Consider the following 10,618-nt stretch of genomic DNA (forward strand, 5'->3'; position numbering starts at 1 on the left):
GCTCCTTCGAATGAGAATTCTTCGATGCTCACGGATGAAGCTTTGGCTCAAAAATCTTCGACACAGTCTCTATGAGTCTTATTGTAGGGTCCGATATGTGTTACGTCTTGGGCTCGTTCATAAGTCCTATTTTGTATCCGGATTAGGCCTGTCCATCCGTGATTTATTTTCTAGGGTTTAGTATTTATAGATGCTTGCATGCATCTTAGTACGTAAGATTTTGAATCGATAATTCACAGTGAATACTTTTGTAACCCTAAAAAGCCTCTACAGCAGAAGTTCTTTATCGAGCTCTGCTGAGGCTTGAATCTATCGAATCATTCGACATATTTTGATTCATTCCTATGTTTGATATTTTTGTTTACATTATTGTGATTAACCTGTTTAAGATCTAAACGATCAAAGAGTTTTTCAACTCATCAAGTGGTATTAGAGCAGGAGACTGTGTAATTCATACACATCTCTTCTGTGAAAGAAGTGATTAGGGTTTATTCTGCATTCATTGATATTTATTGAGCCGTCACTCCATAATTGATGTATCTCATTAATTATTCATCTTGCCCTAATATTACGTATTTCAAAGTCTGATCTTATAACAGGTTAAACGATCAAGCATGGACGATTCTCAATCCAATCCTATTAACATTTCTAATAGCATAGGATCAACAACCAAGATTCCAATTCTCTACACTCAAGACTACGAAGTGTGGACGCACCACTTTGAAGATTACATTATTGGATCTAAAGATAATGGGTATCTGATATGGGAAGCTATTATACCTGGCCCTTTCGCTCATTCAGGCCCTTCAAGAATCATTAAAACTCAAAAGGAGTACAATGATCTATTGAAAGATGTGAAAGACGTCGCTCAAGATGAAAAGGAGAAGTTTCAATGCAACATTAAGGCATTGAGACTAATTCGATTCGATCTTCAATCCGACACATTTCGATTAGTGAGTTCTTGTGGTACAGCAAAGGAAGTCTGGGATCAGCTGCGAGAGCTGTACTCCACAGATAAAGATCTGGAGCACTCAATTCAGACCCTTCTTCTCTCTGAATTTGGAGAGTTCAAGCAGAAGCCAGAGGAAGTTGTTACGCAAACATTTGAACGGCTCAATCATCTTCTCAGCAAGATGATAAAAATGACATTGAAAGGAAGCTCATCGAATAGAAGGTCACTTTCTTGAATGACCTAAGACCCAAATGGAGAGCAGTTGTGTCCACGGTTAAAGCGCATGAGCAGTTCAAATCGTACTCTTTTGCAAAACTGGTGGGGATTCTGAAATCCCAGGAAAAGACAGTGTTACAAGAGAAAAGCGTGGTTTCAAATTTGGGGTCTTTGGCGCTTCTGTCCAAAGGTAAGAGTGCAGCAGCAGAAGAAGAAGAAGATTTAAATTTGGGAGACTACGATTTAACAGCTGAAGACTATGCTATGATGGTGTCAAATCCCAGAAGGTTCATTAAGAAAAAGTTCCCTACCAACAAGAATCAAAATTGGCAGGGAAGCTACAACTCTGAAAAGGTGAAAGAGGAGCCGAAGGTTGAAGAATCAAAGAAAGAAGCGAAGGGTGAAGCTGACTATGGTGTCAGTTGTTTTTACTGTGGTGGGAAAAATCACTACGCAAAAGATTGTGTGTTGAAGAAGATGGCAGAGAAAGATGAGGAGAAAGATGAAGAAGCAAGTCTCCTAGAAAGACTAGAGGAGATTAAGAGGAAGAAAGCTGCTACTAATCCCTCTATGAATGCTCTTGTTGTGCAGGGTTCGGTAGATGATGATGAGTTCGGTGGCGTGCAGGTGTGGTCAACTGACTCAGAAGATGATGAAGTGAGAAAGCCTTCTCATGGAAAGGCTTATGTGGAAAAGAGTGGTGATGCTGATGGAAGATGTCTGATGGTGACAGATGTATCTCTGGTGAGAGAATACAACACCGATGGTGGAAACGAAGTGGCTAAGGAGCAAGAAGATGTGTGCTTTACAGCGAAGCCTCTCAGCGTGCAGATCAGTGAGCTAGATGAACTGATCAAGAAGGTACAATCCATTTTTGTTTCATTTAAAATTCCACAAACATCATATGAAAAGGAATTAAATAACTTGAATTCAAGAATTTCAAATCTAGATAGTTGTTTAACTCAAACACGTGTCACGAATTCTAATCTAACTGACCAAATAAGCAGGGTATCATCCAAGAGTGAGGAGCGAAGGATGTGGATTGAGCAGAAGGAGTTGGAGCTGGTTAAAACTGGGGATGAAAATATCTATTTGCAAAGAGACAATCTTAAATTGTTAAAACAGATAAATGTTTTTTGTTTAATTGCAAAAAGACTCTATACTAACATTACTCAGCTGCATTTAGACTGTGAAATAGGCCAGAAGATACATCACATGATTTTACCCTTCCTTGAGTTTAAGGAGGATGAAATCGATGCCGAAGCATACAACTGTGAAAGCGTTGTATCTTCAGATGATGTCAATCCCACTTATATGTATGGTCTGGAAAAAATTGAATCCTTTATAAAGTCCAAAGACCATAAGGACATGCTTAAGAATCTTTTGGATGAAAATGATAAGTTGAAACTCAGGGCCGAAACTATACAAAAATTTGACTCATTGAGTACCAAATTAAGTTTAGAAAATAAAATTGATGTTGAAAATGCATCTGAACTTAATGAGGACGATGACATGAGTGAAATTTCTGTAGAGGATGAGGTTGACTGTTCCGAGTTCATAAGGAGCGAACTTGAAAACCACAAAAACTTGATTTCTGAAAATTCTGTGGAATTCGCTCATTTGTCCAAAATTAAGTCCCCAATCCTTAAAGAAAAGGCTGTTGTATACCAAAATGTTAGAACCACTCCCAATCAGGTTTATAAGGTCACAGGAGTAACCGAACATCAGACAGCCGAACTCATTGCCATAGTGAATGAAGATAATGCAGATGACTATGATGAGTTTTTCTGGTCTGCACCGATAGACAACGCAGATGAAACAGTTGGTTTGTCGGAGCGAACATCATGGAAGGCCAAAGGTAGATATGTACCAGAACCACTGAACAAACCTACCAACTTTGACGTGCCTAGCTCGAACGGCACAAAAGAGGTTCCAGTGGAATATGTCACCTCAACTAGCGAAACCTCTTCCATGAAAAGTGAACCTGTTGCTAAGAAGCCGAAACAGAAGGAAAACATTCACAAACAACCGAAACAGGTGAAAAATCAAAAGCAGTAGAGAAATTTGAGATACAAGAAAAATCTCTCAGAGCGAAAGCAGTTTTGGCGCTCCCAAAATCCTCACTATACTCACTTTGATAGAAACTCTAAGCCAAAAGGAGAAGAAAACAAGACTAAAAGGAGCTTCGATCCATCAGTTCAAAAGAACCAGAAGAAGACTTTCGGGCCACAGGAAGAACAAAACCGAAAGGATAGGTTCGGTCCCGAAAGTAACAACAACCGAAAGGCTGGTTTCGGTCCACCAAACAACAACAGGCAAAGACCAGAGTTCAGTCCATCAAGCTTTTACAGCAGAAGACCCAGTTTTGGTCCAGCAACCCACAACAACCGAAAATCCAGCTTCGGTCCATCATCAAATAGCAACCGAAGGTCTAGGTTCGATCCCTCAAATGACCACAACCGAAAGGGTCATTTCGAACCTCAAGTCAGGAAAGATTCTCATTCTAATTTATTTTCCTCTAATTCTTCTCATTCTCACTCTTCTTCTAAGCCTAATTCTCGTCCTACACCAAACTCACAATCGTCAAAGGATTTGAAAGGAAAAAGGAAGACTTCCTCAGCAAATGAAGACCGAAAACAAGCTAAAGTCCAAACGCCCGAACCTGAATCCAAAATACCTGCATCTAACTCCAATAAAATCAAAGTGTTTACTATTAAGAGAAAAGATGAAACAACCTTAATAAAACGAACATATCTTGTTGATGTTTCTCTTACTATACCTGTTTCTGTAAAAGGCTCACGTGGACCCAAGAAAATTTGGGTTCCTAAATCTGCTTAATTTTTGTAGGTTATTAGTGAAAAGCAGTTTGACGACGAATGGTACATAGATAGTGGTTGCTCACGTCACATGACAGGAAGGAAGGAATAGATAAGGGAGTTTCGGTCACTTCAAAACGGTGGCAATGTCAAGTTCGGTAACAACTCTTATGGAACGATAAAAGGTTATGGGATGATAACCAATGGAGATTTTACAATCATGAAGGTGGCATATGTAGAAGGGTTGCAGCATAACCTCATCAGTGTGTCTCAACTAGTGGGAGGTACAGGTCTCAAAGTCTTGTTCGACGATGAAGGTTCAGAGATTATAGAGAAGAAATCCAACAGATTCATTCTCAAGTCAGATCGAAAAGGTGAAATGTTCCCTCAGAATCTCAGACCAATCAAAGGGAATCCATCCATATGTCTTTTGTCCAAAGCTCATTTAGACGAAAGTTGGTTGTGGCACCGAAGGCTCTCACATCTCAACTTCAAAGACATCAATAAGCTTGTCATCGGTGGTCATGTTCGGGGTCTTCCACTGCTTAAGTTCGATCGAGAACACTTATGTGCTGCATGTGAAATGGGGAAACAAAGTCGTCAAAGTCACCCAACCATCATAAACACCAAATTTGTTGAACCACTTGAGTTGCTTCACATCGACTTATGTGGTACATCATCAATCGAGAGCATTGGCGGTAACAAGTATATCCTTGTTATTGTTGATGACTTCTCAAGATTTACTTAGGTGTTCTTTCTAAAGCACAAATCTGAGGCGACTCCCAAACTAAAGATCTTTATCAAGAAAGTCGAAGTGCAACTGAGGAAAGTCGTTCGAAACATCAGGAGTGACAATGGACTAGAATTCAAGAACAAAGAATTCGAAGATTTCTTAGCAGAAAAAGGCACCAGTCACAATTTCTCAGCCTCTTATACACCTCTACAGAACGGTATTGTCAAAAGGCGAAATTGATCCCTGTGTGAGGCGACCCGAACCATTCTAAGTTTTGCTTCCCTTCCCTTATATTTCTGGGCTGATGCTATTGCTGCAACGTGTTTTACTCAAAACAGGTCTTATCTCAACAAGCGTTTCTCTCTCACTCCTTATGAGATAATTAACAACAGGAAGCCGAATGTCAAGTTCTTTCACGTGTTCGGTTCAAGGTGCTTCATCTTCAACTCCAAAGAACATCGCAACAAGTTTGATGTCAAGGCTGATGAAGGTATCTTTCTGGGATATTCTCTTACTTCAAAGGCATACAGGGTTTTGAATAAGCGTTCTAAAAGAATTGAAGAAACCTATTATGTGACGTTTGATGACAATTACGTCAAGAAGTTGAAGTCTACCGAAGAAGCAATTGGAGAGATTTTCTCTCAAACAGGTCAGGTCACAGCCTCTATCGCCAATCTTTTTGACCAATTCATGGATCTATTTGATGAACCTGAGAAAGCTGCTCACTCTGAGGCCACGGCGGAAGACAACAAGATTGATCATCTTAAGAAAATTGTCGAAGATGCAGCCAAACAAATGGGAGCAGAAGAACCAGTTCGAAACGAACCTCCCCAGAGCAATACTTCGGTCCAAGGGGAGAATCAATTCTCTTCAAATCAACAGGACTCACATATCCAGGGGGATAATCCAATCTTTGACGCACCCGAAAGTCCTGTAGGACCCGAAAGTCCTGTAGCACCCGAAAGCCCAACTGCACCCGAAAGCCCGGCTACACCCGAAAGTCCAGTGACAACCGAAAGTCCGGATCAGCCCGAAAGCCCAGTTGAAGAAAGAATTTTTGGGTCACATCCAAATAATTCGTCATCTGTCGAGGGGGAGAGTTCTGATATGCTCTATAACGATGATGTTCAATCAGAATTAGAAGAAATGGTAAATGCTGAATTGGATCCGTCCTATGACCCAAATTATCCTCCTCTCACCAAATGGACCAGAGATCATCATGTATCTCAAATAGTGGGTGGCGCATCAGAAAAAGTTCTAACACGATCACAACTGAAGGCGAAGCAAACTGCTTTATTCTCCAAAGTAGAATTCTGCATGTTTAATTCTTTTGTATCCAAAATTGAGCCGAAAACCGTCAATATTGCTCTTGATCATTCTGATTGGGTCCCGGCAATGCAAGATGAACTCAATGAGTTTGAAAGAAATAAAGTCTGGAGACTCATTCCAATACCAAAAGATGCCTCGATTGTCGGTCTCAAATGGGTGTTTAGGAACAAAATGGACAAGGAGGGAAATGTAATCCGCAACAAGGCTCGGTTGGTGGTGAAAGGATACTGCCAGGAAGAAGGAATTGATTACGAAGAGACATTCGCTCCGGTAGCAAGGCTGGAATCTGTTCGAATATTTCTCGCCTATGCTGCACACGAGAATTTCGAGGTCTACCAGATGGATGTGAAGTGCGCCTTTCTGAATGGGTAACTTGAAGAAACCGTGTACGTGGAACAACCTCCTGGCTTTATGAATGAAAAATATCCAGATCACTGCTACATCTTGGATAAGGCGGTTTATGGTCTGAAACAAGCACCTAGGGCATGGTATGAAACACTAACTAAGTTTTTAAAGATGTCTAAATTCAAACAAGGTTCGGTTGACCCAACCTTCTTTCGTAAAAAGGAAGGTAACCACCTTATGATCGTTCAAATCTATGTCGATGATATCATCTTTGGCTCAACGAATCCCAGCCTAACAGCTGAATTCAGAAAGTTGATGGAGACTAAATTTGAAATGAGCTCAATGGGTCCGATTAACTTTTTCCTTGGCTTAAATATTAGACAGGGACCCGAAGGCATCTTTATCAACCAGGAAGCATATACAAAGACTCTGCTTGCTAAATTTGGCATGATGGGAGACTCCAAGGTCAAAGTCCCTATGGCGTTCGGCACCAAGCTCACACCATCTTTGGAAAAACTGGCAGTTGACATAACGCTATATCGCCAAATGATTGGTTCCCTGATGTACCTCACAGCTAGCAGGCCCGATATAATGTTTTCAGTATGCTATTGTGCCAGATTTCAAGCAAACCCTCATGAACCACACATGCTGGCAGTAAAGAACATATTCTGGTATCTGAAGCGAACGACCTCTCTTGGTCTCTGGTATCCCTCAAACTCAGGTTTCTTTGTTCAAGCCTACTCTGATGCAGACCTAGGAGGATGTGGTTTAGACCGAAAAAGCACTACAGGAGGCTGTCAATTCCTCGACGGGAAGTTGGTGAGCTGGCAATCTAAGAAACAAACATGTGTTTCTCTTTCTACGGCTGAAGCAGAGTACATTGCAGCCGCCTCCTGCACATCTCAAGTGATTTGGATCCAAAACCAACTCCGGGACTATGGACTCAATATAAAAAATATCCCACTATATTGCGACTCAGAAAGTGCAATTAGGATCTGTCATAACCCAGTGCAACACTTCAAGACCAAACATATTGCATTGAGGTATCACTTTATTAAGGATCATGTGGAAGATGGAAACATAGAGATTCACTTTGTTCGAACCAATGATCAACTAGCCGACATCTTCACCAAAGCCCTTCCTGAAGCAAGTTTCAATAAAATTCTACAAGGACTAGGTATGATGGAATCGGATTCAGTACCAAAAACACCTTCTCACAACTAAAAGTTGGAAGCGAAATGAACCGAACGCTCGGTCTATTTCGGGCTCGGTTCACATGGGAACCGAAATGAACCGGACACTCGGTCTATTTCGGGTTCGGTCCCATTGCACTTGTTTTCGCTTATCTCAAAAAGGTGATATCTTTGTTTGTATACTTTTGTACAATTGTTTTTTCCAAAAATTCCAAAAATAATTTTTTTTAGGAACCAAAATGAACCGAGCGTTCGGTCCATTTCGGGTTCAGTTTCAAAATGTTTTCTTTTCTCTTCTCTTTCTGTTTTGGTTTGTTTTGTTTTTCTCTTTACAAAAATATCAAAAATCTTTTCTTTTTGTCTCTACTTCTGTTTATATCAACAGTTTATGGAATATCGATGGGGCAGGTTTCATTCTTACACTTTACTAGCTAAGTGTCCCTAGAAGCATGCTGCTGCATGTTGTCCAAAGCCTCAACTGATTCTGAATAAAGCCTTACTGACTTGGTATATACAAACCTTGTCTTCCCAATTAGGCTGCTACATTTATTCTAATCATGAGCTACCTTACTCTTTTCTCATATGAGTTAAGAGTTTTCTGCTTAGTCACCATTTTTATAGCAGAGGTACTTTGGTTTCTTTACACCACCTCAAACATTTTTCTCCATCATATTCGCTTCATACATGTAACCCTTGAGACTCTCAGAAATTACCACTGAGGTTTATGGTTACACAATCTCTGTGTTTGTGATCTTAGCTTCATGTCACTACGTGCTAAGTGAAACCCACAATTCAATACCTACTATGCATTGACGGTGAACAATTAAATTTGCTCTAGTTTTCACTCATGAATTAACGAATCCACCCAAGTGGTTGTACCTTGAAATCTCTAATTTTCTCTTTGTGTGATTCTTATGAAATTGTTACATATCATAACATTTCTTCCCTTAGAATCCAGTTTTAAATTTTCTTGAGATTTCACACCGAGTATTTCCAACAAGTCACTAAAATATTGTCCAAACCTACTTGTTCAACAGACCACATTAGCCTCACAAGTACTTCATTCGGTTTCTATCTTATGTAAAGATCAGGAATTCTGAACTGAAGCGAAAGCCACCCTTATAAGCCTCATTAAAAGATACCTTTCAACACTTCTTAACAAGTGATTGATCTTAATTCAACGGGAAACCACACAGACACTTTAAAGTCTCTCTTGACTTTGAAGGAAGAGATTCGTGCCCGGGATCCAATATTTCGTGTCAATATTGACATCACAATTTCCCACATATATATGTTGCTTTATTTCTTCATCTTTGACACTCTATGCACGAAAATCTTTTTGATTTTCCAAAAGTCTGGTTTGGTTCGCTACAAGCTATTTTTATAGCTCTGATTTTCAATGTTGCTGTGGTTTATCTCTGAAGACAGCTCATTTTAAAAGGATAAGATGATGACTCAGCCGGGAGACTAACGGTTTAGGAATTCAAAAAGGCATCTGATGGGAAGGCGTGCAAAACGGGAGAGTTTTTCTCTCTTATGCGTAATCATAGGGGTTGCTAACTGTCACGGGTCAATCAACTCAAGAACCGCTTCGTTTTTCAAGAAGATTTGGGGGCGGATTTTTCTCTCTCCTCTACACACGGTATAAAGGGTAAAAACTAAGTTCTTTTACCTCTTTACTGCACCCAAAATTCAGAGAGCAAACAAAGATTATTTTCTCCTACTGTTCATCTTCTTCTTCGAAGCGCTCATCCATGGCGGATTCATCCTCTGTTCACGAAACCTCCCACATTCTCCCAATCCGACCTCAGCAAAGCCTGATCATTGATCTCACCCCACATTCCTACAATGCCTTCATGTTTCCTATTGTGGAGTGTCTTAAACACTCTCCACTGGTTCTAGCACAGAACAATGTTGAAATCGTTCCTATAGAGTGTTTATCCCAGATTTTCTCTACTTCCCACTACGACAAGTCTGTCGATCGCTTCAGCACCCGACAGAGATGATTCAATTTATCCATGACGCTGACAAGCCTGCTCCCAGGGGCAAGAAACCAGAAAAGGGGAAAGACAAGAAGGTAGTCAAAGGAGTGAAAGGCCCTTCTCCAAAGAAGCGAAAACCTACGAAGGCAGCCCAATCACCTCCACCAAAGAAGAGGAAAACCCAGCCCAGGCGCAAACTCATTCTTGCTTCTTCCTCCAGTGAATCAGAGGATGAGAGTTTAGACTCAGAGGAGTCCTTTCGAGGCGACACTCCTCCCCGTTCGCCTTCACCTGAGGTACCAGTTTCAACCAAACCTATCTCTCCTCCCCCAATCTCCATCTTTATTTCCATTCCCCCCATAACCTCCAACACTCAAATTCCTTCTTCTTCTATCCCTGTACCACCTCCTATTTTCTCAGAAGCTACAACAACAACCACCACTGGAGTTCGAACCAACGTATCTGATACGGGGGCTCATACTTCAGCACCCGAACACACACCCGCAAGCGAACATACTTCCACACCCGAACCTACTACCACCACCGAACCTCCACCTTCGCCTTCATCTCCCAATCACTCAGCAGATGACGAGACTTTTCTTGGAGGGGAAGACATGACTTTTGACTCTGTCTACTATAGTCCGTACCAGGTTCAAAGCGATGATGACGACGATGCTCCTGTCACTAAAAAGCATCTCAAGGAACTTCATGAGAAAATCGATAGTCTCATCGCTTCCTCCTCCTCCTCTCAGTCCAGTATCTCAGAGGCTGCCATTCAGGGGCTAGTTGATTCTTTCACCAAGGCACATGAAGCCTCAATCAACTCCGCCGCTGCTGCTATCGACGCATCTACAAAGGCCTGTGCTGCTGCGACCGAAAAAGTCGAAAAACTATTTCTCGATGCTAACAGTCTTTTACAGTCTTTACAGGGGTCTGCTGAATCCAATGCAGCGAAGGTCGATTCCATTGTTGAGAAGTTGGCTACCTCTTTCACATCAGAACAACAATTCTTTTCTGGTCTTTGTCAGACCCTTGCAGCTGACAATAAAACT

Source organism: Lactuca serriola, chromosome 2, assembly GCF_051521515.1.
Source record: "Lactuca serriola cultivar US96UC23 chromosome 2, Lser_US96UC23_V15, whole genome shotgun sequence".
Classification (NCBI taxonomy): domain Eukaryota; kingdom Viridiplantae; phylum Streptophyta; class Magnoliopsida; order Asterales; family Asteraceae; genus Lactuca; species Lactuca serriola.